This window comes from Muntiacus reevesi, chromosome 2 (assembly GCF_963930625.1).
Source record: "Muntiacus reevesi chromosome 2, mMunRee1.1, whole genome shotgun sequence".
NCBI classification, from domain to species: Eukaryota; Metazoa; Chordata; class Mammalia; order Artiodactyla; family Cervidae; genus Muntiacus; species Muntiacus reevesi.
In genome coordinates, this window is record NC_089250.1 from 92869173 (window position 1) to 92896001 (window position 26829).

General features: G+C 38.6%; 1 long non-coding RNA gene across 2 annotated transcripts in view; it reads left to right on the forward strand.

The window, feature by feature from the left end:
* The window catches only part of LOC136158083 (uncharacterized), a 46452-nt gene extending 20496 nt beyond the window's left edge, over positions 1 to 25956 (forward strand). Inside the window, exons 2-3 of one of the 2 annotated variants that reach the window (XR_010661316.1) lie at positions 24060 to 24172; positions 25274 to 25956. This is a non-coding gene — a long non-coding RNA (uncharacterized lncRNA). Of the gene's footprint in view, positions 1 to 20604; positions 20724 to 24059; positions 24173 to 25273 lie in introns of those variants that run through there. The other variant, XR_010661317.1, reaches the window with a different exon arrangement.
* Positions 25957 to 26829: the final 873 nt, after the last annotated feature.

A 26829-nucleotide genomic window follows, 5' to 3' on the forward strand; every position in this document is an offset into this window, starting at 1 on the left:
ATTTAAATTCCCACCAACAGTGTAGGAGAGTTCCTTTCTCTCCACACCCTCCCCAACATTTATTATTTGTAGACTTTGTGATGATGGCCATTCTGACTGATGTGAGGTGGTACCTCATTGTAGTTTTGATTTGCATTTCTCTAATAATTAGTAATGTTGAACATCTTTTCATGTACCTATTGGCCACCTGTATATCTTCTTTGGAGAAATGTCTACATAGGTTTTCTGCCAATTTTTTTTATTTGGTTGCTTGGTTTTTCTGTGTTGTTGTTATTGAATCATATGAGATGTTTGTATGTTTTGGAGATTAAGCCCTTGTCAGTCACATCATTTGGAAATATTTTCTCCCAGTCTGTAGGTTGTTTTTTCATTTTGTTTATGGTTCCCTTTGCTGTGCCAAAGTTTATAAGTTTGATTAGGTCCCACTTGTTTATTTTTTTGCTTCTATTTCTGTTGCCTTGGGGGACTGACCTAAGAAAACTTCGGTATGATTTCTGTTGGAGAATGTTTAGCCTGTGCTTTTGTCTAAGAGCTTTATGGTGTCATGCTTTTAAGCCATTTTTAGTTTGTTTTTGTGCATGGTGTTAGGTCTGTTCTCACTTCTTTGATTTACATGCAGCTGTCCAGCTTTTCCAGCACCATGTGCTGAAGACACTGTGTTATCTGCATTGTATATTCTTGCCTCCTTTGTCAAGATTAATTGTCCATAGGTGTGTAGGTGTATTTCTGAACTTTCTCTTCTGATCCATTGATCCATGTGTATGTTTTTGGGTCAGTACCACAGTGTTTTGATTACTGTAGCTTTGTAGCATTGTCTGAAGTCTGGAAGGGTTATGCCTCCAATTTTGTTCACTTCCCTCAGGACTGCTTTGGCAGTTTTGGATCTTTCATAGCTCATTATAAAGTTTAGGATTATTTGTTCTTGTTCTGTGAAAGATGTCCTGGGTCATTTGGAATAGATAGTATTATATCTCTAGGTTGCTTTGGATAGTATTGTCATTTTAACAATATGAATTCTTCCAATCCAATAGCATGGGATACCTTTTCATTTCTTTGAATCATTTCCAATTTCTTTTATCAATGTTTTATGGTTCTCATCATAAGGAGGTTTTCACCTCCTTGATAAGGTTCATTCCTCAGTATTTTATAATGTGATTTTAAGAGAAATTGTTTTTTCACTTTCTCTTTATGATATTTCATTGTTAAGTGTAAAGAAATGCAACTGACTTCTGAATGTTAATCTTATATATTGTTACCTTGCTGAATTCATTTATCAGTTCTAGTAATTTTTATATGGAGTCTTTAGGGTTTTCTATATATAATATGATATCATCTGCATATAATACAATTTTACCTCAAAGAGATAGTATTTATAAAATACATATTATTGATGCTAAACAACTTACAGATTCCCCTACACTGATGAAAGAAACATTAGAAAGGGTATAGTGAAAACTCATTTAATCACCAAATCCTGTGATCATCCCAACTATCAGTTCAGTTCAGTTCAGTCGCTCAGTCGTGTCCCATTCTTTGCAACCCCATGGACTGCAGCTTGCCAGGCCTCCCTGTCCATCACCAGCTCCCGGAGTTTACCCAAACTCGTGTCTATTGAGTCGGTGATGTCATCCAGCCATCTCATCCTCTGTTGTCCCCTTCTCCTCCTGCCCCCAATCCCTCCCAGCATCAGGGTCTTTTCCAATGAGTCAGTTCTTCCCATCAGGTGGCCAAAGTATTGGAGTTTCAGCTTCAGCATCAGTCCTTCCAGTGAACACCCAGGACTGATCTCCTTTAGGATGAACTGGTTGGATCTCCTTGCAGTCCAAGGGACTCTCTAGAATCCCAACTATTTTATTCCCAACTATAATCCAAAATTAATTTGAAAGTGAAATTATTTTTTCCTGTGTTTGCTACAACAGTGCTATCTTTCAAAAACAGGTTTATGACACTCAGTATTATGACCTTCTCAGTAATTCAGTTGCCATGTATTTGAGAATGATAATGACCGTATAGTACTGTACTATGTAATTTATGAAAAAATATGTTCAACATACATAAGCAATATGATATTGATGAATATCAACAAAAGAGCAGCTAAAAGCCTCAGGTTGCTTTCTAAAATCTATATGGCATCTGTTAGTATATTTTAATATATTTGCAGCAATAGCTTATCAGATGCCTTTCTGCATGCTTCTGTAGCTTTCAGGATATATTTAACTCTGCCAATACAGTTTCTCAGAATAAAAGCTTATTTTAAAAGACTCAAAGCCTAAAATGTCACAAGACAGGCAGGCAAATGTAGCAACAATTTCCCCAGGTAACAAGTTGTTGGGACAAGTAAGCATTACCATGAAAGTAAGATATTGAGTGTAATCATTTTATGGTCTGGTGACCTTGAGTTTCTAGTCAACTATGATTACATTTTCCATAATTTTATATTCAATTAGTGAATTTATAAAAACCATATAGGTTAACATTATTTCAATAATTATTAATACTGAGAAACTAATTTAGGAATTAGAAGTTTCCACCTGTGAAAGAAGCTCTTTTCTGATTTACTGAGAGGTGTCATGAGAGCCCACATCAACCTGGTGGCCCCCAGCTCTGGATATTGTGAACTCCGCATGAGAGAGAGAACCTCCACTTCACCTCTTGCTATCTTTAGGTCAGAGGGAGCTATATTTTGACCCCTGGGTTTCAGTTTTCCCTCAGTTTATAGAAATTTCCCTCACCCACCTTAGCTTAGAAAATTACTGCTTAACCTGTGGGTCATGGATTCATGTGCTTCCCTTAGGGTCCTCCAAGACTTGGAGGCCAGTCTGCAGGTCTTGGTCTCTGCTCCCAGACCACCCAGTGCTTAGTTAGCTAAGCACCCAGTGCTTAGTTAGCAACTGTAGGAGAACAGTCCCTAAATGTGCTCCAGGTCAGGGCTGTGGCCCGATACTTCTGAGGGCTGCTCAGTTACATCTGAATTTCAGAAACAGAATGTAGTTATACTAACACACTTAATTGTGTATGTGAAGTTCCAATTTAACTAGGCTTCCTCTTGTTTTGTTGCTGGTGTTTTTATTGTTGTTGTTTGCTAAATCTGGTGAAATCTGTCCATGGCAGAGAGTAGTGTATGAGTGGCAGGGAGGCTTTGGAGATCCTTGGTAAACTTGCTAGATTCTGAGAGAACCTGCCTGAAAGATGGAAAAAAGATACGGAAATAATAAGGTGGTTTCCCCCCAACTCCTTGTAACAGGAAGCCTACTGTAATTTGGATGAAGCCACTTTTAAATTAGTTTGGAGAGATCCCACCTGTTTTCTTCAGCCCCTAGTTTCTTCATGTTTAAAATCAGGGAATTTGGGCACTGTGGACCTCTCTCCACACACATGCATATGACAAAAACTAGGTACATTTTCAGTGGGTCACACTCCCTGCTTGAAGGCCTTCCTTGGCCCCTGGTCAGGGCTCCCCAGACCATCTGGACTAAACTCCATGAGCCTTCCAGCCATGAGATCATCAGTCTGTGGCTCTCATCCTGCTTAAGGAATGAGAAACCAATGTGCAAAAACAGAAACCCATGAAGCTCCTTGCAGACGTCTTCCTGGAATACTTTTGTCAGATGATGTCAAAGGTCTCACTAATGTTGACCTATTAGTTCCTGCATCTCTCCCTCTGGTAGGTCAAAAGTAGGTCTGTGTATGCTGCTTACAGATGAAACAGAATCATCAGAAGAAAGGAGGACCTGTCGGGACTTCAGAAGAATTCTCTAAGCATCATATCCTACTGGAGCCCTGTTTCCATCTCTTTTGAAGGGATTTGAGGCCTAAGACAAGGCAAGATTCCCTGATACAGTGGGCTCAGAAGTGTCTGGGCAAAACTCCCTGGGAGACAACTTGGCTGAGCCATCCAACAAGATATTGACACTGGGAGAAAACACTGCCTGGGGACTCTCAGTAGGAGAGAGCAAGGTTCTGTGAAGTTGTTATGAGAGTAATGACACAGAGCAATAGTTGCAGCTCGTGAGCACTTGCTCTGAAGGCAATGTGCCTTTTCATTCAGTGAAGAAGACAACCTATCCTCACCCCCATTTGATGGAAGAGGAAGCTAAGGCTTAGAAAGAAAAACCTTTTTCAAGGCCACAGAGGCTTCATAATATTCACTTAAATCCATAAAATACTATATGTGGCACTGATGGGATGGAGAGATATTAGGGTCCTATATCTCTATTCTTTCATTCCAATAAGATTCCATGATACCAAACCCCCAGGAAAACTTGAAGGCAGAAGGCAGATCTGGGGACCTGTCCGTTTCTGCAGGAGAGGGGACTCATCTCACAGCCTGAGGCAGAGCTGCCATCCCACTAACGCCTCTCAGAGAAATGAGTTAAGGGAGCCACATCAAAGATGTCTCAGTTACACAGGATCCCTGGAGCAGGTCCCACTTCAGAGTAACAGAAATCATTACACAGGTCAATAATGCAGAATGAACCAAAAATTACTTTCATTTCTGACAATAGTAAAATGACAACATTAACAAATTTCAATAGACATTTACTTTGAAAATCAAAATGACAGTTTTTAAAGGCTTTCGTCAATGAGCAACTTCTATCATTCACTGCTTTTAAAAAAATCTGAAGTTTAGGGAGCAGTTTTCAGAAATTACTTTTAACCTTGCCATTATCTAAATCGATTTAATTTGACCCAGTTTTCCTCTGTGTCAATGTCAAAAGCACTTGTGGTCTTATAGACTGAATTTTTCCATCTCTGTTTTTCCTTCTGAACAGAGGTTTGTTCAGAAAATTGCCAACAGACATAAAAGATGGCCAAAACCTTGCATGAGTTGGACCAAAGCAATTGGAATGAATAATTGTCTTATTTTTCATAGCAAGACAGAGAACTAAGATGCTGAGCATATTATATACTCTATAATACTTAATCTTGACAGAAATTTTGTCAGACAACCACTATGTTCTTTATATTGTGTATGTTTAAAAAACATTTTTTTAAAAAAACAAACATCTCCAAATTGTTATACCATTGGATAAATATTAAGGCTCAATCAACAAATATTTATCAAGGACTACTAAATAGAACAAAAATCTCTGCTGTTAGGGACAACTAGTTGGGGAAGACATAATAAGCCAATCAATAAGTTAAATGCAAGATATCAAATGGTGATAAGAGCTGTAGAGAAAAATTAAGTTCCAAGGAGGGTTAAGAGCATCTGGCTTGTGCACAATTAATATTAACTATTCTCATTAAAAAAAAAAAGCAACTGAGTTCTACTTCTTTTGTGACTCAGAAGGCAGCTTTAGGGATTTTGCAATAAGGAGATGGTTTAGTGACCTCAACAATAAGTCGAGTTTCAATATCAGTGAATCATAAGACCTCTTAGTTGTGAGTCATTCTGGCCAGTGGACATAGAAAAAGTGTTATCAACCATCTCAGATGACCCTTGGATTCTGGAGTCAGACAGTCTGGGCTCATATTCTGGCTTGTCCCTTACTGGGTGCCCTTGGATAAGTTATTATTTTCCAGTATCAGTTTTCATATTTGCAAGTAAAGATGAGTGCTATCCTTGTAGAATTATAAGGACAAAGGAGACAATTCTTGTCAATTGCTTGATACAAGACTGAGACATGGTAAACATTCAATTAACATTGGTTGCCATTCATTTTGAAAAAGGAGCATTTTTGTTTCTTATGTACCTACTTGAGAATTTGATCATCATATCCTATATTTCTCCAAAATGTCCAAATGTTCCCTGAAATTTGTATTTCTGTGTTCATGACTGGCTTTGAATCACTGCCTCTGTTGTGATTTGAGATCACCTCTGTTTTACCTCTTACGGTGTGTTTCTCTTCTCTGTGCTGATTCAGATGTGGAATGCAGCCCCCATTTCTGGATTTCCCTCCCAAATCTTGATTTTACACAAAGCAATTAGGAATAGCAGATATAACTCTTAGGATAGAAAAATGAAAGGAGTCAATTTATTTGCTAGCACCCAAAAGCCTTGAAATGGAAATGGCCCAGACCCCGTGGAATTAGATATTTGGCTCTAGAGCATAGTCCCTCTGATGCATGCCATCTGCTTTTCTTCTGTTTTGTTTTCCTTCCATTACTCTCCTCCCCTTTGCTCTTAGCATCCCTCCACCCCAAATCTCTGTTCATCTCTCCCCGGAGAAGTTTGATTGTCTCATTTGTTTTCTGTTCTCTGAAACCCAGTCTCTGCCACCAAGCAGCTTTTCAACACAGACTTTTCCTCCAAGAGAAAGTTTTATGGCAGTTGCACTTGGTAAGCAACATTTGGCTAAAGGTATTTCATTCATCCTAGTTATCCTCAAGTGTGAGATGAGGTGTCTAATTTTCGACAGGGATTGGCATTTCACCAGTCTGTTTGAGAGCCCGTGCTTTCTCAGAAGAGGTGACACCTCAGACCCTTGACTTGGCCTTCTGACCAGTGGAAGAGATTTAGGGTCTGCAGGGCCGCACATGTGCCTTTTCTTCCCTCCCTCTCCTCTTGCCTGGCCGGGGGCCATTCTCAGGGCATGGTGCAGGGCAGATGGTAAGGGCCCTGCTGGCTGTGCAGTCTGTTCTGCGGAAAACTGCTCCAGCCCTGAACTGTGTTCTTGGGCTCTCCTTGTAAATCTCAGCTTCCTTCCTGCATGTTCCTTTCAAAGGAAGACTTTGGGATTTTTTCATGCCTTTTAGAAAATTGTATTCTGTTCTTTTGGTATTTTATAATTGGAATTATGCGTTGCCGCTTAATTGTTCTCTTACTTTACTTCTCTGTAATTGCCATACTTTCTAATTTTATTTTCTTTTAAAAATACTTTTAAAAATTCTCCTTCCTTAGCACCCCCCCCAAAAAAAAACCTTGGTCACAAATCTAACAAAATATGTACAAGATCTATATGAGGGAAGCTACAAAGCTCTGATAAAAGAAATCAAAGAATAACTAAATAAATGGAGAGACTCCATGTAAGGTAAGACGGTGTCACTTCTTCCCAAGTTGATCTATAGGCTCAATGCAATTCCAGTAAAAATCCCAGCAGGTTACTTTGTGGAAATCAACAAACTGATACTAAAGTTTAAAATTTACATGGAAAGGCAAACTCCCAAAACAGCCAACACAGTATTAAAGGGGAGGAACAAAGTTGGAGGATTGACATTATTTGACTTCAAAACTCACTATAAGCTACAGTAGTCAAGACAGTATAGTACTGGCAGAAGAATAGACAAATGGATCAATGGAACAGAAAAAATAGCACAGAAATAGATCCACACAGGGATAGTCATTGATCTTTGACAAAAGAACAAAGACAATTCAACAAATAAAGGATCACCTTTTCAACTAACGGTGCTGGAATAACAGGATATATACATGGAAATAAATGAATTTAAACACAGATCTTGCACCTTTCACAAAAATTAACTCAAAATGGATCACAGATTTAAATGTAAAATGAAAAACTATGAAAGTCACAGAAGATAACACAGGAAAAATTGCAGTTGACTTTGGGCTTGGCAATGTTTTTTAATGTAAAAAAACCCTGTTATGAATCAGTGAACTAAAATGTACTGGAATTGGCAAATTTAATTCAGATGACAATTGTATCTACTACTGTGGGCAAGAATCCCTTAGAAGAAATGGAATAGCCCTCATAGTCAACAAGAGTCTGAAATGAAGTACTTGGGTGCAGCCTCAAAAATGACAGAATGATCTCTATTCATTTCCAAGGCAAACCTTTCAATATCACAATAATCCAAGTGTATGCCCAACCACTAATGCTGAAGAAGCTGAAGTTGAATGGTTCTATGATGATGTACAGACCTTCGAGAACTAACACCCAAAAAAGATCTCCTTTTCATCATAGGAATGCAAAGTACGAAGTACATAGGAAGTACAAAGTCAAGAGATATCTGGAGTAACAAGGAAGTTTGGGCTTGGAGTACCAAATGAAGCAGGGCAAAGGCTAACAGAGTGTTGCCAAGAGAATGCACTGATCATAGCAAACACCCTCTTCCAACAACATAAGAGAAGACTCTACACATGGACATCATCCCGTGCTTGACACCGAAATCAGATTGATTATATTCTTTGCAGCCAAAGATGGAGAAGTTCTATACAGTCAGCAAAAAAAAAAAAAAAAAAAAAAAAGAAAAAAAAAAAAAAGACCGGGAGCTGACTGTGGCTCTTATTGCCAAATACAGACTGAAATTGAAGAAAGTAGGGAAAACCACTAGACCATTCAGGTATGACCTAAATCGAATTCCTTATGATTATACAGTGGAAGTGACAAATAGATTCAAGGGATTATATCTGATAGGGGGCCTGAAGAACTATGGATGGAGGTTTGAGACATTGTACAGGAGACAGTGATCAAGACCGTCCTCAAGAGAAAGAAATGCAAAAGGCAAAATGGTTGTCTGACGAGACCTTACAAATAGCTGAGAAAAGAAGGGAAGCTAAAGGCAAAGGAGAAAAGGAAAGATATACCCATTTGAATGACGACTTCCAAAGAATAGCAAGGAGAGAGAAGAAAGCCTTCCTAAGTGATCATTGCAAAGAAATAGAGGAAAACAATAGAAAGGGAAAGACCAGAATTCCCTTCAAGAAAATTAGAGATACCAAGGGAATATTTCATGTAAAGCTGGGCACAATAAAGGACAGAAACAGTATGACCTAACAGAAGCAGACAATATTGAGAAAAGATAGCAAGAATACACAGAAGAACTATACAAAAAAGATCATAATCACCCACATAAACATGATGGTGTCATCATTAACCTAGAGACAGACATCTTGGGGTGCAAAGTCAAGTGGGCCTTAGGAAGCATCACTACAAACAAAGCTAGCGGAGATGATGGAATTTCAGCTGAGCAATTTCAAATCATAACAGATGATGCTGTAAAAGTGCTGCACTCAATATGCCAGCAAATTTGGAAAACTCTGCAGTGGCCACGGGACTGGAAAATGTCAGTTTTCATTCCAATCCCAAAGAAAGGCAATGCCACAGAATGCTCAAACTATCGCACAGTTGCACTCATCTCAAACACTAGCAAAGTATTGCTCAAAATTCTCCAAGCAAGGCTTCAACAGCACATGAACTGAGAACTTCCTGATTTTCAAGCTGGTTTTAAAAAAGGCAGAGATACCAGAGATCAAATTTCTAGCATCCGTTGGATCATAGAAAAAGAAAGTTACAGAAAAACATATACTTCTGCTTAATTGAATACACCTAAACCTTTGATTGTGTGGATCACAACAAACTGTGGAAAATTCTTTTTTTTATTATTTTAAAATTTTAAGTGGAGGCCAATTACTTTACAATTTTGTGGTGGTTTTTACCATACATTCATATGACTCAGCCATGGGTGTACATGTGTTCCCCATCCTGAACACCCTTCCACCTCCCTCCCCATCCCATCCCTCTGGGTCATCCCAGTGCACCAGCCCTGAGCACCCTGTCTCATGCATCGAACCTGGACTGGCATTCTACTTCACATATGATAATATACATGTTTCAATGCTATTCTCTCAAATCATTCCACCCTCACCTTCTCCCACAGAGTCCAAAAGTAAGTTCTTTACATCTGTGTCTCTGTTGCTGTCTCGCATATAGGGTCATTGTTCCTATCTTTCTAAATTCCATATATATGCGTTAATATACTGTCTTGGTGTTTTTCTTTCTGACTTACTTCACTCTGAATAATAGGTGCCAGTTTCATCCACCTCATTAGAACGGATTCAAATGCATTCTTTTTAATAGCTGAGTAATATTCCACTGTGTATATGTACCATGGCTTTCTTATCCATTCATCTAATGATGGACATCTAGGTTGCTTCCACGTCCTGGCTATTTTAAACAGTGCTGTGATGAACATTGGGGTACATGTGTCTCTTTCAATTCTGGTTTCCTTGATGTGTATGCCCAGAAGTGGGATTGCTGGGTCATATGGCAGTTCTATTTTCAGTTTTTTAAGGAATCTCCACACTGTTCTCCATAGTGGTTATACTAGTTTGCATTCCCACCAACAGTGTAAGAGGGTTCCCTTTCCTCCACACCCTCTCCAGCATTTATTGTTTGTAGATTTTTGAATAGCAGCCATTCTGACTGGTGTGAGATGGTACCTCTATGTGGTTTTGATTTGCATGTCTCTGGTAATGAGTGATGTTGAGCATCTTTTCATGTGTTTGTTAGTCATCTGTGTGTCTTCCTTGGAGAAATGTCTGTTTAGTTCTTTGGCTCATATTTTGATTGGGTCATTTATTTTTCTGGAATTGAGTTGCAGGAGTTGCTTGTATATTTTTGAGATTAATTCTTTGTCAGTTTCTTCATTTGCTATTATTTCCTCCCATTCTGAAGGCTGTCTTTTCACCTTGCTTATAGTTTCCTTCATTGTGTGAAAAGCTTTTAAGTTTAATTAGGTCCCATTTGTTTATTTTTGCTTTTATTTCCATTACTCTGGGAGGTGGGTCATAGAGGATCTTGCTGTGATTTATGTCAGAGAGTGTTTTGCCTATGTTTTCCTCTAGGAGTTTTATAGTTTCTGGTCTTACGTTGAGATCTTTAATCCATTTTGAGTTTATTTTTGTGTATGGTGTTAGAAAGTGTTCTAGTTTCATTCTTTTACAAGTGGTTGACCAGTTTTTCCAGCACCACTTGTTAAAGACATTGTCTTTTCTCCATTGTATATTCTTGCTTCCTTTGTTAAAGATAAGGTGTCCATAGGTGCGTGGATTTATCTCTGGGCTTTCTATTTTGTTCCATTGATCTATATTTCTGTCTTTGTGCCAGTACCATACTGTCTTGATGACTGTAGCTTTGTAGTATAGCCTGAAGTCAGGCAGGCTGATTCCTCCAGTTCCATTCTTTCTCAAGATTGCTTTGGCTATTCGAGGCTTTTTGTATTTCCATACAAACTGTGAAATTATTTGTTCTAGTTCTCTGAAAAATACCATTGGTAGCTTGATAGGGATTGCATTGAACCTATAGATTGCTTTGGGTGGTATATTCATTTTCACTATAGTGATTCTTCCAACCCATGAACATGTATATTTCTCCATCTATTTGTGTCATCTTTGATTTCTTTCATCAGTGTTTATAATTTTCTATATATAGGTCTTTTGTTTCTTTAGGTAGATATATTCCTAAGTATTTTATTCTTTTTGTTGCAATGGTGAATGGAATTGTTTCCTTAATTTCTCTTTCTGTTTTCTCATTGTTAGTGTATAGGATTGCAAGGGATTTCAGTGTGTTCATTTTATATCCTGCAACTTTACTATATTCATTGATTAGCTCTAGTAGTTTTCTGTTGGAGTCTTTAGGGTTTTCTATGTAGAGGATCATGTCATCTGCAAACAGTGTGAGTTTTAATTCTTTTCCAACCTGGATTCCTTTTATTTCTTTTTCTGCTCTGATTGCTGTGGCCAAAACTTCCAAAATTATGTTGAATAGTAGTGGTGAGAATGGGCATGCTTGTCTTGTTCCTGACTTTAAGGAAAATGCTTTCAGTTTTTCACCATTGAGGATAATGTTTGCTGTGGGTTTGTTATATATAGCTTTTAGTATGTTGAGGCATGTTCCTTCTATGCCTGCCTTCTGGAGGGTTTTTTTTTTTTTTATCATAAATGGATGTTGAATTTTTTCAAAGGCTTTTTCTGCATCTATTGAGATAATCCTCTGGTTTTTATCTTTCAATTTGTTAGTGTGGTGTATCACATTGATTGATTTGTGGATATTGAGAAATCCTTGCATCCCTGGGAAAAAGCCCACTTGGTCATGATGTATGATCTTTTTAATATGTTGTTGGATTCTGTGTGCTAGAATTTTGTTAAGGATTTTTGCATGTATGTTCATCAGTGATATTGGCCTGTCATTTTCTTTTTTTGTGGCATCTTTGTCTGGTTTTGGTATTAGGGTGATGGTGGCCTCATAGAATGAGTTTGGATGTTTATGTTCCTCTGCAATTGTCTGGAAGAGTTTGAGTAAGATAGGTGTTAACTCTTCTCTACATTTTTGTTAGAAATTCAGTTGTGAAGCCAACTGGTCCTGGGCTTTTGTTTGTTGGAAGATTTCTGATGACAGTTTCGATTTCTGTGCTTGTGATGAGTTTGTAAAGATTTTCTGTTTCTTCATGGTTCAGTTTTGGAAAGTTGTACTTTTCTAAGAATTTGTCCACTTCTTAAAAGTTGTCCATTTTACTGGCGTATAGTTGCTGACAATAGTCTCTTATGATCGTTTGTATTTCTGTGTTGTCTGTTGTGATTTCTCCATTTTCATTTCTAATTTTGTTGATTTGATTCTTCTCCCTTTGTTTCTTGATGAATCTGGCTAATGGTTTGTCAATTTTATTCATCTTTTCAAAAAACCAGCTTTTAGCTTTCTTGAATTTTGCTCTGGTCTCTTTTGTTTCTTTTGCATTTATTTCTGCCCTCATTTTTGAGATTTCTTTCCTTCTACTAACCCTGGAGTTCTTTATTTCTTCTTTTTCTAGTTGTTTTAGGTGTAGAGTTAGGTTATTTATTTGAGTTTTTTCTTGTTTCTTGAGGTAAGCCTGTATTGCTATGAACCTTCCCCTTAGCACTGTGTCCCATAGATTTTGGGTTGTTGTGTTTTCATTTTCATTCATTTCTATGCATATTTTGATTTCTTCTGTGATTTGTTGGTTATTCAGAAGTGTGTTGTTTAGCCTCCATATGTTGAAATTTTTAATAGTTACTGACCTGTAATTGACATCTAATCTTTGTGGTCATCTAAGCATTGTGGTCAGAAAAGGTGCTTGGAATGGTTTCAATATTTTTGAATTTACCAAGGCTTGATTTATGGCCAAGGATGTGATCTATCCTACAGAAGATTCCATGTGCACTTGAGAAAAAGATGAAATTCATTGTTTTGGCATGAAATGTCCTATAGATATCAATTAGTTCTAACTGGTCCATTGTATCTTTTAAAGTTTGTGATTCCTTGTTAATTTTCTGTTTTGTTGGTCTATCCATAGGTGTGAATGGGGTATTAAAAGTCTCCCAGTATTATTGTGTTTTAGTTAATTTCCCCTTTCATACTTGTTAGCATTTGCCTTACATATTGTGGTGTTCCTATGTTGGGTGCATATATATTTGTCATTGTTACATCGTTTTCTTTAATTGATCCCTTGATCACTATGTAGTATCCTTCTTTATCTCTTTTCACAGCCTTTACTTTAAAGTCTATTTTATCTGATATGAGTATTGCGACTCCTGCTTTCTTTTGGTCTCTGTTTGCGTGAAATATTTTTTTCAACCCCTTCACTTTCAGTCTGAATGTGTCCCTTGTTTTGAGGTGGGTCTCTTGTAGACAGCATATACAGGGGTCTTGTTTTCGTATCCATTCAGCCAGTCTGTCTTTTGGTTGGGGCATTCAACCCATTTACATTTAAGGAAATTATTGATAGGTATGGTCCTGTTGCCATTTACCTTGTTGTTTTGGGTTCGCGTTTATACACCCTTTCTGTGTTTCCTGTCTAGAGAAGATCCTTTAGCATTTGTGGGAGAGCTGGTTTGGTGGTGCTGAATTCTCTCAGCTTTTGCTTGTCTGTAAAGCTTTTGACTTCTACTTCATATTTGAATGAGATTCTTGCTGGGTACAGTAATCTGGGTTGTAGGTTTTTATCTTTCATCACTCTAAGTATATCCTGCCATTCCCTTCTGGCTTGGAGGGTTTCTATTGAAAGATCAGCTGTTATCCTTATGGGGATCCCCTTGTGTGTTATTTGTTGTTTTTCCCTTGCTGCTTTTAATATTTGTTCTTTGTGTTTGATCTTTGTTAATTTGATTAATATGTGTCTTGGGCTGTTTTGCCTTGGGTTTATCCTGTTTGGGACTCTGGGTTTTTTGGACTTGGGTGACTATTTCCTTCCCCATTTTAGGGAAATTTCAACTATTATCTCCTCAAGTATTTTCTCATGCCCTTTCTTTTTGTCTTCTTCTGGGACTCCTATGATTCGAATGTTGGGGCGTTTAACATTGCCCCAGTGGTCTCTGAGGTTGTCCTCCTTTCATTTAATTCTTTTTTCCTCTCTGCTTCATTTATTTCTACCATTCTATCTTCTACCTCACTTATCCTATCTTCTGCCTTATCCTAATCTCCTGTTGGTTCCCTCCAGGGTGTTTTTGATCTCATTTATTACATTATTCATTATATATTGACTCTTTTTTATTTCTTCTAGGTCCTTGCTATTCCTTTCTTGCATCTTCTCAATCCTTGTCTCCAGGCTGTTTATCTGTAACTCCATTTTGTTTTCAAGATTTTGGATCATTTTTACTATGATTATTCTGAATTATTTTTTAGGTAGACTCCCTATCGCCTCCTCTTTTGTTTGATTTGGTGGGTATTTATCATGTTCCTTTACCTGCTGAGTATTTCTCTGCCTTTTCATCTTGTTTAGATTGTTGTGCTTGGAGTGGCCTTTCTGTATTCTGGCAGTTTGTGGTTCCTCTTTATTGTGGAGGTTCCTCGCTATGGGTGGAGTTGGACAGGTGGCTCGTCAAGGTTACTTAGTTAGGGAAGCTTCCATTGGTGTTCTGGTGGGTGGAGCTGGATTTCTTCTCTCTTGGGTGCAATAAAGTGTCCAGTAGTGAGTTTTGAGATGTCTGTGGGTTTCGTGTGACTTTGGGCAGCCTGTATATTGAAGCTTAGGGCTATGTTCCTGTGTACTGGAGAATTTGCTCAATGTGTCTTGCTCTGGAACTTGTTGACCCTTGGGTGGTGCTTGGTTTCAGTGTAGGTATGGAGAGTTTTGGACGAGCTCTTATCAATTAATGTTTGCTGGAGTCAGGAGTTCTCTGGTGTTAAGCCTCCTGCCTCTGACTTTCAGTCTTATTCTTACAGTATCCTCAACACTTCTCCATATATACAGCACCGATGATAAAACATCCAGGTTAATGGTGAAAAGACTCTCCACAGTGAGGGACAGCCAGAGAGTTACACAGAGTTACATGGAGAAGAGAAGAGGGAGGAGGGAGATAGAGGTGACCAGGAGGAGAAGAGCGGGAATCAAAAGGGGAGAGAGCAATCTAGCCAGTAATCACTTCCCTATGTGCTCTCCACAGTCTGGATCCTTCAGAGATGTTCACAGAGTTCCACAGAGAAGAGGGAGGAAGGAGATAGAGGTGATCAGGAGGAGAAAAGGGGGAATCAAAATGAGAGAGAGAGAGATCCAGCCAGTAATCAGTTCCATAAGTGTTCTCCACAGCCCAGAACACATGCAGAGATTCATGGGGTTGCATCGGGAAGAGAAGCGGGAGGGAGGAGATAGAGGTGACCTGGGGGAGAAAAAGGAGAGTCAAAGGGGAGAGAGCAATCAAGCCAGTAATCACACTCCCAAGTAAAAATGTGTACTGAAGGTTTGATTTTTAATGGTACAAATTTGATAACAAATACCAAAAAGCAAAGATTAAAAACCTAAAGTAGAGGTTACACTCTCAAAAATACAATATTAAAAAACAAAATCACAAAAATTATAAAAAATGTGTATAAAGTTTGCTTTAAAAATAGGATCATTTTGGCAAGGTAATAGGTTATAAAAATGAAAATTAAAGGAGTAACAGAGGACTTAAAATTTTTTTTTAATTTTTTAATTAAAAACTATAATAGTAAAAATATATATAGGAATTTCTCTGGAGCTGTTGTGGGCAGTGTGGGGGTCAGTTCATTTTCACACTGTTCCTTCATCCAGCTTATACTTCTCAAGATCTATGGACCCCTTCATATGTAGTCCGTGCTAACTGCAGGGTTTTAATCTGTTGCACCTGTCACTTCCAAGGCCGTTCTCTGTTTATTTTAGCTTCCTCTGTTTGCTGGCCTCTTCAGTGTCTAATTTCCACCCTGACACAAGGGGGCGCTGGTGGTCACTTTTTTAGGCTCGCTTGTTCAGTCGTGCTGTGGGGAGGGAGGAGCGCTGCAGACAAACATCCCTGGCGTGTGTGGGGAGCGCTCGCAGTGTCTGGGCCACACTGGGTTTGCCCTGCTCACAGCGCGTGTGCTTTCCCCGTCTACACTGCTCAGGCTCCAGGTTGCTCTGCTGGGAATTGTCTGAGGCAGGCCCTGGGTTCCATGCACTTCCCAGGTCTAAGCCACTCAGGTTCAGGTTCTCGGGTACTCCACGAAGGCGCACTCGGTTATGCCTGCGTTTTGTGCCCTTCCCAGGTCCGAGCAGCTCAGGCGACCTGGTGCTTGGGAGCGCACTCTCCCCAGGTGGGGGCTGAGTCTTATGGCCTCCCCGTCCCAGCCGCTCGGTTTCCTGGGTGGCAGCGGGAGCATCGTCTCAGGTGTGCCGCGTGTCTCTTCTGGGGAGCTGGTCTCTGGCTGCAACCTTCCCGGCAGATGTCAACTGTCAAGAATCCCAGGAAGACTTTATCTAAATCCCAGGTTAGAAACTGGGAGCCTGCTCAGTTTGGTAGGGGATGCTGTCTCTGGGGCTGAGTTTGCCCCTCTCCGGCTCTGGCTTGCGCCCGCCTGCCTCCCTGCCTCTGGCGGGGGATGGGTCGGTCCCCAGCCTGCTAGCTCTGCCCTGGTATTCGCTCAGTCTTTTGTTCTGTGAGAGGGTCCAACAGTGCCTTAGGTTAGGGCTTTTCTTAGGATAGTTCTCTCTCTCTCTCTTTTTCCCCTCTCTCTCTGGCTACCCCACAGTCCGGGTTGCTCTCTCACGTTACCTCCCTCACATTGCCCTCAGGGCATTCAGGCCTGGTCCTTACTCTAAGCAATGCAGCCCTCTCCTCCCCATTCAGCCCTCATTCGCTGGTGGCAGATGTGAGTGTCTGGGCTACTTCTCTGCTGGGAGTTGCCCTTGGGCACGTAATCTGCAGGGTTTATTTATTTATTTTCCCTCTGGCTATGTTGCCCTCTGAGATTCCAAAACTCCCCACAGACCCACCGGGGAGAGGGTTTCCTGGTGTTCGGAAACTTCTTTTATGACTCCCTACCTGGGATGGGTCTCCATCCCTAACTCTTTTGTCTCTCTTTTTATCTTTTATATTTTGTCCTACCTCCTTTCGAAGACAATGGGCTGCCTTTCTGGGTGCCTGGTGTCCTCTGCCAGAGTTCAGAGATTGTTCTGTGGAATTTTCTCAGCGTTCAAATGATCTTTCAATGAATTTGTCGGGAAGAAAGTGGTCTCCCCGTCCTATTCCTCTGCCATTTTAGGACCGGCCCCAAATTACTCTGTTTGAAGTCAATTAGAATAATCTGTTTGTCATTATGCCAGCAATTCAATATACAGTTAGACTTGTTTGGTTCTATTTTAGGTTTTTGGGGATTCATGTTTAATTTTGTTTCATAAAACATTAACATAGTTTCAAAATTCACTCTACAGAACAAGTTGTATTCAGAAAGGTGTAACTTTCATCTCTTTCTTTTCAATCCTGTTTCTTTCTATCCCTTAGAAATAGCCATTATATTTTGTCTTTTAGTTTATCCTTTCATGCTTTATTTTAATACAAAGGGACATATTTATATACTGATATCCACCCAATGGTTACATAATATATAGACTTCCTTCACCTTGCTTTTAACAGGGTATGGGGACATATTTCACAGCAGGATACAAAGGCATGTCTCATTCCTTTTTAAACTGAACTGCATGGATACATCACACATAACCACTGTATTCAATCACTTTCCTGCTGTTGGACAACTGGGTTATTTCCATTCTTTTGGTATCACAAATAGTGCTACAATGGATACTCCTGTGAGTGCTTCCTTTCATATTTCTGTCTTTGAGATATATTAATAGGAACAGGATTGTTTTATCACAGAGAAAGTGCACATGTAATTTTGCTTTCTTCCACTGGGGAATTTTGTATATTGATTTTATCTAGAAGGCTTGTTAAATTCTCTCATTAATTAAAAATAACTTATTAAAATAGTTTGTAACATTATAAAATTTATATTCCTACAATAATATTGTTAGCAAATAATCACGGTTTTACTTCTCCTATTGCATATTTATATCTTTTCTTTTTTGCTCCTCCTAGCATATCCATTAAAATGTTGAATGGAAGTGTTGAAAGCCAATTACTTTTGTTCTTAATTTTAAAATAAGTGCTTTCAATATTGTATCACTAGTTATGATGTTTATTACAAAATTTTTAAATGCTCAACATTAGATTATGGAACTTCCCTTCTCATTATAGTTTGCTGAGAGATTTTACCATGATTAAAAATAAAATTGCATCAACTGTTTTTCTGTACTATCAAGATAATCATGTAGCTTTGTGTTCCTTAAATTCATGATTATGATGAATTTAATAAATCACTTTCTCAATATTTTTTAAGTTTTTGTTTATCTACTTTTATTCTCAGCTGTCCTGGGTCTTCATTGCTTTTCTCTAGTTCCGGAGAGCAGGGCCTACTCCCTAGCTTCAGTGCACAGGCTTCTTACTGAGGCGTCTTCCACTGTTGTGGAGCGTGGGCTCAGCAGTTTTGGCTCCTGACTCTATAGAACACAGACTCAGTAACTGTGGTGCCCAGGCTGAGTTGCTCTGCAGCATGTGGAATCTTCCCAGATCAGTGGTCAAACCCATGTCTCCTGCATTGCAGGTGGATTCTCTACCACTGAGCCACCAGGGAAACCTCAATTTCTTAATATTAAACTAACCTTTTACTCCCAAGATTAGACCTTTCTGGCCATTATTCTTCTTATATATTGCTGAATTTCATTTGTTCTGCTGAGGTGTTTTGCATTTACACTTAGATGTGAAATTGACCTACAGTTTTACTATCAAGGATTATTCTTCTTTTTTTTTTCAAGTATTATTCTTAATCAGGTTTTGGTACTAAAGTTATGCCTCACACGTGAATTGGGGACTTTTTCCCTCTTTACATTATATGGCAGTTTAAATAAGTATTCCTGAATATTTGGTAAAACTGATGGTGAAGCCAACTGGGACTGGTGTTTTCTTTGAGAGACTGTCTTTAAGGTACTGATCCAATCATCTTAATCATTTTAAGACTGTTTATCAAAAAAAAAAACTTCATCTTTTCTAATTCTTTTTGATAAACTGCATTTTAAAGGAATTTACCCAATTCGTTGATTTTTTAAAAAATATTAGCATAAAGGTGTTAATCACATTTTCTTATCTATTTTATTTCAGCAACAGGAATCCCCTTCTCTTTTCCCTCAGGACTTTGTTCTCTCTTTCTCTTAGTAAATCTCAACAAGTGTTTTCTGTGCATTTAATCTTTTCAAAGAGCTAATGTTTGGTTTTGTTGATCCTAAGGCAAGTTTGTTTACTTTATTGTTACCCTCTACTTTATCATTCCTTCCTTCTACTTTCTCTGGATTAATTCTGTGTTCTTGAAGTTAAGTTGAATGTTAATCTCATTATTTTAGATACTTCCTTTGTTGCTGTTAACACCTAAGCTGAAGTGAAGTGAAGTGAAGTTGCTCAGTCATGTCCGACTCTTTGCAACCCCATGGACTGTAGCCTACCAGGCTCCTCGGTCCATGGGATTTTCCAGGCAAGAGTACTGAAGTGGGTTGCCATTTCCTTCTCCAGGGGTCTTCCCGACCCAGGGATCGAACCCTGGTCTTCCGCATCATAGGCAGATGCTTTACTGTCTGAGCTACCAGGGAAGCCCCTAATAGAGTACTATTTTGGCAGTCCCACAAATTTGGTATGGGGCATTTTCATAATTTTTTTTTTTGTCTAAATATTCCTTATTTCCATTATAATTCTCCTTAAACCAATGAGTCATTGGAAGTCTATTTTTTATGTCTAAATGTACAATTTTCTATAGATTTTTTTGTTGTTACTACTGTTATTACTGTTCTTTAGCATACTGTCTGATGTCAACCCTTCTAAATTTGATGGAGGTAGCTTTATAACCTAGAAAAGTGGTCAAATTTTGTGAAAGCATTCTATATGTGCTTGAAAAAGATGTATTTTCAATAATTTTGAGATATAATATATTATGTATTATTTACATCAGCTTCCCTGGTGGCTCAGCCAGTAAAGAATCTGTGTGCAATGTAGGAGATCTGGGTTCAATCCCTGGGCCAGGAAGATTCCCTGGAAAAGGGAATGGCTAACCATTCCAGTATTCTTGCCTAGAGAATTCCATGGACAGAGGAGCCTGTTGGGCTATAGTCCATGGGGTCACAAAGAGTCAGACATGATTGAACGACTAACATTGCCACTTTTTTCTTTAGCTGCAAACTTATTAGTATTTGATTTGCTTAGTATATCAATTATAGCTTGTCAATTATGATTATCTACAGAGAGAAATATTAAAATCTCCCATTGTTAAGGGGCTTCCCTTGTGGCTCAGCTGGTGAAAACTCCACCTGCAATGCAGGAGACCTGGGTTTGATCCCTTCTTCTGGGAAGATCCCCTGGAAAGGGGGAAAGGCTATCCACTCCAGTATTCTGGCCTGGAGAATTCCATGGACTGTATAGTCCATGGGGTCACAAAGAGTCAGACACAACTGAGCCACTTTCACTTTCATTTTGTTAGGATGAATTTTTATATTTGTTCTTCCAGGTAAGTCAATGTTTGATTTAGGTATTTTGAAGTTAAATATGAATTTCCTACAAATTCATTCTTTTTTTTTTTTTTCATTTATTTTTATTAGTTGGAGGATAAGGAAGCTATGGTACATATACACCGTGGATATTACTCAGCCATTAAAAAAATTCATCTGAATCAGTTCTAATGAGATGGATGAAACTGGAGACCATTATACAGAGTGAAGTAAGCCAGAAAGATACAAATTCATTCTTAAGCATCGAAACTTTCATCATCTTTAACACTAATAAATCTGTAGCAAAACTTGCCAGCTTTTGGAGGGTTAATGTTTACCTGGTTATGCTTTTTCAGTCACAGACTATGAAACATTTAAATCCTTGTGTTTTAGGTATACCTCGTATAATCAGTATTTGCATAAAGTTCTTTTAACTCAGTCTCATACTCTCTGCTTCTCACTGTAGAGTTTAATCATTTTTCATTTATTATAGTTACTGATATACTAGACTTGGAGTCATTACTATAATATTTTATGTGCTTTTATTAGTCTGCTTTTTCCTGTTTATATTTTCCTCCATATTTTAAAAAAATTTTTGCCTTCTTGGAATGATGAAGGATTTTCTACCCCCTCATTCCTTTTCTTTTTCCCCCTGTCTACTTAATTTGGAAATTATATTTTTTAAATAGAAGTCCACTGCATGAATGTATCATAGTTTATTCAACCAGTCAACACTGATGGTGACTTCAACCAGTCACCCGCTGATGGGTTGTTTTTAGTCTTTTGCTTTTATACATAGTACTGCAATAAATAGCATTTTACCATTTCTGGTTTTTTTTTTAGAATGGTTTCTTGTCTTATGATAGCTGCCCTAGATCTTCAAATACATGTGCATAACTTATGAAGACTAAAATTAAATAGCATCTTTAACCTGCTCTTGAATAATACAAGGATCCTAAAAACTTTAGTAACAACCAACATTCTTCCAAATTACATTTCATGTTGTTCAGAACTTTAATACACCACTGTTTTTGAACTATAAATCAAGTCTTATTAATATTATTTTGTATTGTAAACATACATTAGATTTACCTACATATTCATCATTTTCTTTACCATTTTTCCTTGTATAACAGGCCTCCCATTTGCTTCCATTCCATTTTAGAATTCATGAGTTTCCTTGAATTGAAAATTGGTGCCCTTCCACAATACTGGAAAATTTTTCATCCACAGTTTTTAAAAATATGGCCTAAAAAAAAAATATATATATATATATATGGCCTAATTGCCTGTCTCTCATGGGCTGACTCTCTGTTAAGACATGTTACACCCTATTCGTTTAGCCTTCCTATTTCCATCTCCTCTTCCAAATTTTGCTTCCTTTTCCTCACTGAGCTGCATTCTGTAAAGTGTCTTTGATCTATTTTCAAGTTCACTAAATTTCTCTTTAGCCATATCTAATCTGCTGGTTAATCCTTTCGTTTCATTTATTGCTTTTTAATTCTGAGTGTTCTTTTAAAAAACAAACAAACAAAAAAACCTTCATAGTCATTTTGTGTGATCTGTTGTTGTTAACTTGTATTTTCAAGTTTTCTTTGAGTATTTTTTTTTCTTCTGTTTCCTTTTGCAGCTGGTCTTCACACATATCACCTTATTTCTTGTAGATTCTGTGATTTTTGCTATGAGCAGCTTATTTCCTTGAACCATTATGTCTGGAAATTCTTTGAGTACTTGGCTGATGTTAATCCCATCAAAGAGGATTTGCATTTAGTTTTCACAGTAGGCTGAGGGTCATACCAACCTGGGACCACCTTAAATAAAATTATCTACTTATAATTTTTAATGACTACAGAGCTTATTTGAATTTAGTAAAACTTGTATAATATCTTATTTTTTTATTGTTTTTTTTTTTATTAGTTGGAGGCTAATTACTTCACAACATTTCAGTGGGTTTTGTCATACATTGATATGAATCAGCCATAGAGTTACACGTATTCCCCCATCCCGATCCCCCCTCCCACCTCCCTCTCCACCCGATTCCTCTGGGTCTTAATATCTTAAAGTTATGTATTTCCAAGGGAGTGTCTTTCATTTTCCAGCTCTGTCTGGACAAGTAAGTTTCCTTGCTTTACCTTTTAGGATTTATTTATTAGGATTTATTTCTGGTTCACCCTAAAGGTTATAATCACAAGCCTTTGGGGCCCCAATCTTATGCAGATTTCTCTCCAGGTGTGGTCACCAGGATTTTCATCTGGCCTCACATCTATGTGCTCATCAATGAAGAAGCTCAATCATTTTCAACAGAAAACTTCAAAATGAAATCTAGCTTTGTCTTGAGTCTCTGTGGATTTCTTGTTTTCGTTCTGTCAGGCGAGTGTGTGCTTCTCGGTTTTTATCTCGTCACAACAGAGATTTGGAGTGACGGACATTAAAGCCCCCTCCGCGTGTCACAGCTCTCAGGTCTCACACAGACCATGTTGTAGCTCTTAGACAAACCAGTGTTACGGCTCAGTGTTACAGCTCTATTTTATTTAGGAGATAGCAGGAAAATCCATCTTCGAGGCGTGAGGGCACGTCGACCCAAAGACGTGAAGAGAAGAGCACCCCAGTCCTCAGACCTTCCTTTGGCCTTCCTCTGTTCGATTTTCACAGGCTTTTCCCTTCCTTGTCTTTTAGCCACTGCCATTTTGGACTCCTTTTCCCTATTCTAACTACCTAACAGTTCCATCCATCAATGCATTTAAAAGGAAAAATGTAATACTTATTCGGCAATGTAGTCATTTCAATCAGAGGGGTTGGACAAGGTGCCCAAACTGCCTGATTGCCAGAAACATGTTTGTTTTTGGTTTTGACAGAAACTCTTTGATGACTCTAGGGCTAAAGACAAATAACCCTAGGGTGACCCATAGAAAACTACTCACCGTCCACCTTTCCTCCATGACAGGTCCCTTAGATGAAAGTCAGAACAATGAATTACCAATTTATAATAAATTACTAACGGTGGCATTCCTGCATGCTACCGGGCACCGATGAAGGGTATGTTTTTCTAAGTGCTTCTCTTGAGGAAAGAGTGGATTACTTTTGCATGAAGGTTAAGGAAATCTAATAAAACTCCTCCACCTCTAAGATGAACTTTTCAGGACCATTTCAAAATGTCTGAAAGAGAATGATATCCAGGTTTGTAATGAGTCTTTAAAGCAATAGCTTAGCTGCCAAAAATAGCTCAGAGCATTTTGAATGCTAGTTACTGTCTCTCCTGAGACTCTGTGTTGTAGCTGTTCGCAACTTGAAGACCATGATTTATTCATTCCCCCAATATTGTGAGAACTCAAATGGACTGAGCTCATATGAAATGCAGATGTCACTGCACTTTAATTACACTTGCCCCCGTGGTTTCTATTGGGAAACACAAGCCTACGGATGGAGATTAGAAAGATCTGGGTGGCGGCAACAATGAAATGCTGTGACCTAAGACTGAAGTGAGTTTTAAAACACACACAAAGAAAAGGGGGAAACATGATCAGAACAAACTTGGCTGACATCCATTTTTTTTTCTCCCCTTGAAGAATCTTGCTTCAGACCCCATGGGGGATGTTCCTCACAACTGCAGGTGGAGGAAGGAAGGGTTGTGTTAATTATTCCACAGACAATGTGTCTTTCAAGAAACTAGAAGAAGCTGGTGAGTATTTCTAAAGACTTCTTAGAGGCACAAAGCTAGCTCCAATTCATGGAAAATGTCATTTGCTCTAGAGACAAGCCTGCATCTCTGTTTTGGGGAAACATGGCTTGTATAAATGAGACACCCAAAATGAGACTGCATCCAACTCACCCTTGATACTAACATCCACCTACAGACTACAGCTCACATTGCATGATTGTCAGAGATCATTTCTGAGCCACACACACGCAAGAAAACCAGCAAATGCCCATAACAAAATCCACACAAACTATTCAAAATAACTTGAGGAGGCCACTACAGCACCACTTTACCCTGAGACCTTCCAGACCATAGTGGTTCAAATTTTGTGACACCTTGAATTAATTTTTTCTCATCAGTTTGCTCCTCTACATAATGGTACCTAAACATCACACGAGGTCTTGCAGCTGAACTTATGCAAAGATAAAGCCTGTACAAATACTGGTTGAGATGAGGCATGTATATTTATAAAATCATGGCTCAGTGAATTTTAGAAATGGAATGTAGAAGGTAGAACAGCAAGAATTCCATGCCCAGAATGAATAGACCCAAAGTGTACTCCTTTTTCACTCTTGATCCCACTGATAGCTCCTTTTCAAGTTACAATGTCCACACATCGTCATGATTAAGAGTGGGAGGATAACAGCTTGAATCTCTCTGCTCTGTTGAAGTAAGGGATCCTGGGATGGGCTGTGGCCTTTAAGGGAGGCACAGGCCCTCAAACCAGAAACTAACATTTATCAGACAGCCCTCTTCTTTACAGATTCCTTTATTCAGATGTTAGTGTTTTGGAGGAGTATTTGTTAACAGGGATGATGATGGGGAGAGGTTGCCCCTGGAGGAAACCTGACTAACTTTGCCCCCAAATCCCAAACTAGTCTGTCTGAGCACTGTGCCCCCTTCTCAGAGTCAGGGCACCCTATCCTATTAATTCAGCACCTTGTCATTGGTAAGTGGACCGTGGTGGTTGCCTTTCCCAGAGCCAGTTATGGACTGGCCTGTAACCTAATAGGTCAGGTGTCTCAGACAATTCAATGCATCTGGGTGATGGGAATTAGCCGAATCAATCATACCTTCTTTCAGGGCTTCCAAACATGAGACAGAGAGTAGAAGAGCCCATTTACAAGCAGCAGCAGGAGCAGTAGAAACAGTGATGCAGAGGAGGTGAGTCACAACTTCCTCTGTGAGGAAAAAGGAAGCGTGGAGGCCTGGGGTGTCCCCAGGGCCACTAGTCAGCTGCGAAAGTCACTGCTGATCTGCAATAGTGCCTCAATCTTGAACATTTGAAATTACTCCTACTCCATCGTTATTTTTAGCAGAGTTGTTTCTGCAAGAAAATTGCTCCCTGATCTTGTCTCTCCCTTGCTCTCAGACTATATGCATGTTTTAACACAGTTGGTCATGATAGTCTACTTTTCCTAATCATGTTGTTACTGGACTGTGAAAAATGGAAAGTTTGAGTATGTAAGTTGTATGGTCTTATGATGTAAACTACTGAGACTTGCAATGTAACAGTTTATTAATCCTTGAAGATATTTTTATTTGATATCTTTTTATGGAATTCTTGTCTGCAAATCTTAAGCTGAAAAGTCACTAGAACTCTGTTTAGAAATGAATTAAAAATCACATGGCTTTTATTGTTTTTGGTATGTGCATTAAGAATTGCTGTCAAATTGTCCATAAAGTCTGTATACTGATCCTCAAAACAACTGATAAAATCTTGATTGTGAAAGGGAAAATTAAGGTGGGGGGGGATCTGAACAGGCACCTCATGAAAGAAGACATACAGATGGCAAATAAACTCGTGAAATGATTCTCAACACCATTTGTTACTAGGGTACTGGAAATTAAAAAACGATGAGATACTACTTCACACCTATTACAAGGACTAAAAATCCAGAAAATTGACAACACTGGCAAGGTTGCAGAGAAACTTTCATCCATTGCTGATGGGAAAACAAAATGGTACCACCTTTAGATGACAGCTTTGTAGTTTCCTATAAAACTAAACATAATTTTGCCATATAATTTAGCAATCTCACTCCCAACTGAGCTGAAATTTTGTGTCACACAAAAACCTGTACCTGAATGTTTATAGCATCTTTATCCATAATTGTTAAAAACTAGAAGCAACCAAGATGTCTTTCAAGACAAATGTATGAATAAACTGTTACACCCTAAAATGGAACATTACTCAGATATAAAAAGAAATGAGTTATTAAGCCATGAAAAGACAGAGGAGACAAATTCATATCACTAACTGAAAGAAGTCAATCTGAAAAGCCTAGGTACTGCATGATTCTAACTATAGGACATCTGGAAAAGGCAAAGTTGTGGAGACAGTAAAAAGATCAGTGGTTGTCAGGGGTATAGGGTAGTAATTATAGCAAATGCCCCACACTAAAGTCGGAAATTAATACTAGGGGCAACTATGGGCTTCTCTTTCATATACTGTAGGCAATTTAGTGAATGTCAATGTGAATGACTGTTGGTCGCAGACATGAGAAGGACTTTTCCCCCAATGGGAGTATAATTGATTTCCTTTTCACCACACAAGAAGCCAATTTTGCATCTATGAAACAAATTCATGTTAATACTCTATATGTTGCCTCTATATATATCTGCTCTTGGACTTTTTC